The sequence below is a fragment of the Apium graveolens genome, chromosome 1, assembly GCF_009905375.1.
Source record: "Apium graveolens cultivar Ventura chromosome 1, ASM990537v1, whole genome shotgun sequence".
NCBI classification, from domain to species: Eukaryota; Viridiplantae; Streptophyta; class Magnoliopsida; order Apiales; family Apiaceae; genus Apium; species Apium graveolens.
In genome coordinates this window covers 50,672,328-50,676,204 of record NC_133647.1, presented here as the reverse complement: position 1 = coordinate 50,676,204, position 3,877 = coordinate 50,672,328, and positions in this window count along the sequence as shown.

Sequence of the window (3,877 nt, the reverse complement as noted above, 5' to 3'; positions counted from 1 at the left end):
TATTACCAAGATTATAAAGTCAAAAGACAGGATCATTATAAAAACTATCGGGTCTAATGCTTTGTTACTTTGTTCACTATTACCCAGTTAATAGGCTTCCTCATTCCATTTGCATACACTTCGACGCATGTGACTATGCTGTCACTGTCAACTGATATTTGAATTCTTTATCCGTTGAGTATAAGATCATCCGTCGACTTTATGATCATCTGTTGATGGCTTCATTGATCATCCGTCGACTGCTATGTTGAACATCCGTTGATAGCTATTTGATCATCCGTCGATGGCTTTGTTAATCATCCGTCGGTAGCTATTTTGGCACTTGACTTCAATTCATTTATACAGAATTACAAGACATCATCTATGTACAATTAATCGACCTATTCTGCATATCTAGTTAAAGTCAACATGACTTATATGCTACTACAGAATTTATACAAAGGTGTATGCAGAAATGTGCTACAGATTCATTATTACATAAGCTACTCACTCGATGGATAATAAGTTATCATCCGTCGGGGCTATAATGAGTTATCCGTCAGGACTATAATTCTTATCCGTCGAGTGCTACATTATTTCACTAAGTAAAATCTACTTAGGTGTTTTGTTTATGTAATCATCAAGTACACAACATATGCACAACAATCTCCCCCAATTTATGTCTACTGGAATTGTAGCCATAAATTAAGAGGTACTTGATGATAAAAAAACATCCTAAACATTCAGCTTTAAAGATAAGTAGATAATACTGAAAGTGCTTCAAATAATCAAAGTGTACAAGGTTTGGCTCACAGTCATTTCAAGATGCTCCTCTAGCCTGAGCAGATTTTTCTAGTTCCTTGAAGGTCTGGATCTTCTTCCAAGCTTTCTGTTATTTTCCTCAATCTAATTTTGGAGCTGCCTGTGGAATTCCAGTTCATCAGATTCTGAGAGATCTAGCTTTTCTTGCATTTCCAAGAGAGTCTCATTGCTAGAGATACTCAATTGGTCTTCTAATCTGAAGAATCTTCTCACACCCTTGTCATCCATGAACTCCATCAGCCGGTAAGGCCTTAGATGCACTCTTCTCCATGTGTATGGGATTATTAGAGTCTTTGGGAGTGCATCTTTAGCTCTAACACTCCTTAGTTCTTCAATCTTCTTCAACACTAGTCTTCTTGCAGTGATGTTGGAACCCAAAGTTCTTCTTGAAGGATGAATAAACTTTAATCAGTACAGCTTGACTCTCTTGAAGAATCCTGTGAAGTGGCCACTGAATCTCCTTTCCTCTTTTGTACTTGAACACTAACCTTTTAGGTAGGTTCCTGTATGCATCAATACCTCTTACTTCATCTAGTTCATCCAGATAGAGATTAGATCAGAAAATTCTTTGATGTCACACAAGTACAAGTAGTCTCCCTTATTGACTTTGGGCTGAGCTTTAACTACAAACTTGGATTTTAGAGGTGACAGCTTCACTTTCTTGACTGCTCTTCACTTTGTCCTTTTCGGCTTGCTAAGGATTTGTAAATTAAAGTCTGGAATTGGTTTGTTCTCCCATTCTATTGGCTCATCCTTGGGCACAATAGGTTCACCATGAATATTCCTGTAGGGATCCACCACCCTTATGTCTTCAAATACCACAGAGGGCTTTGATGCTTGAGTTGTAGCTGGTGTGGATTCCTTAGGAAATTGATCTTCCAATTCCTTGTCAACAATATCCAGTTTCCTTTTAGTTCTTTTAGCCAATTCTTTCTTTCTTGGAGATTTCTTCTGTTCTTCAACTTGTTCCCTTGATTCAGTAGCTTCAGATGGTTGAGAGGGAATTTCTTGAGATGAATTCACAGCCTGTAGCTTGGCCAGGATAGCAATCTGCTCTTTCTTTTGTTTAGACTTCTTTGCATCTAGAGCATCTTGCTTCTTTTCCTGCTTCAATCTAGCTTTTTCTTCTCTCTTTGCTTGAGCAAATTGAGGATGTCCAGCTATCACACAAATTTCCTTCCCATTTCTGAATATTTTAGCACTCCTCCTTTTAGAAGCTGAATCAGTTGGATCTTTATAGAAAATAATTGATCTTGACAGAAGCTTCTTTTCATCAGGCTTGGGTGTCTCATACACAGTGTCCAAGGGGTTCTTCAAGGATGATTTTGAGTAGTTTGCCCTTGGTTTAAGAATCATTTCAGCCTTTGGAGACTTGATGCAGGAAGATTGTCCTCTTTCCAGATAGTTCATTCTCATCTCATTCACACTAATTTGCTTGACTTAAGAGTGATGGATAGCTGACTTAACTGGCTCCTTGACAAGTTCAAACTTTTTCTGTATCTCCTCATCAATCTTCTCCCAGTTGATCAAACTCAACTTTTCCTTCTCAGCAACTTTCAAGTTAGCTGCTGCTGCTTGAATCAGATCTATACCATCTGCAACTGGTGACTTTGAGACAATAATTGAAGGCACAATTACTTTACTGATTTGTATCTGAAGTTTCTCCCCCTCACTTGGTCCTTTCTCCCCCTTTTTGTTATCATCAAGTTGAGGGGTCAAGCCTTATGCTTTAGCCAGTTGTATTAGAAGACTGGTCTGAGACTGTTGATTTTGAAGAATGGTGACCACAGAGTTTTCAATAACTTGAACTCTGTCCTCCAATTTGGCCAGCTTCTTTTCAGCATCTGATTCTCTTCTCAGTCTCAGTAGCAGATCCTGCATGGTACCATTGGGCATGATTGAATCCAACTTCTCAGAATTGTAGGTCTTCAAGTCAGCTATATCCTTTTTGAGTTCATCCACACTCAGATTCTGTCTTAATTGTTGTAACTTCATGAGATGTAGAGAATCTAGGCGAGCTTGAAGAATAGCCTTGGTACCAGCATTTGAGGTGTTCTGAATGGCCTTTTGGATATACATGATTTGTTTGACTAATGATACATTGAATTATCCTGGTGTAGACTCATTTGTCAATGCCCATTCAGGTAGATCTGGAATAGAACTTGGGCCTTCATCTCCCCTAAGTTCATGCTTCCATCAAATGAAACAGAGTCATCATCATTAGAATTCACTCCAAATTCTTCAGATGGCTCATCAGCTGTAGGAGGCATCAAATTGATAGCAACTTTATCCCTTTGTAGAGATTCTGAAGTATGTACTAGATTTAAAGTCTTCTCTGCCTCCTCATTGCCCTGAGCAGCCAATAGTTGATAGGCTGACACAGGATGAGTAAAAGTGTCAGCGTCCAAGGAAATGTTATCAATTATAGCTTTGTAATGTTGCTGAAATTGTCTTTCCTTTTCAGCATCATCCACAATCATGGACTCATGAGCAATGGCTGGATCCACCCTTATACCCTCTGTACCTGCTTTTCTCTCATGTTCTCTCTTTTGTTGCATCAGGGTCTCACCCTGGCTCCCCACCCTCACACCCTCACCTTCACCTACTAAGGTGGGACTGCTCTCACTCCCTTTTGCCAATCCTGAAGAAATAGATTGCAGATTTTCACTCATTTCCTCTCCTTTTGCCTGGGAGCAACCCAGCCTCTCACTCAAAACACTCTGCTCTCTCAATCCTAAGAGTGACTGTACAACCACTAAATCTTCTGCACTTAAAATAATTGAAGTTTGAAGTTGTGCAGAGATACTCGATGGATGAGTGATATCCATCGAGTGAGTGGTTTTGCTATCCGACGGATAACTTCTGTTAAGCTTATCTGTCGGGATACAATCACTACTCGACGAATGAGCAATATCCGTCGAGAGAGTAGAAATGAATGAGGTGGGAATAGAAACTATTGTTGACTCAGTGCTGATTGAAGATATTTTAGGCACAGATGACACAATAGTTCTTGAAAGAACTGGCAAGTGAGCCAACAAATCATCTAAAAGATGATGCTCACTTGCACTAGATTTTG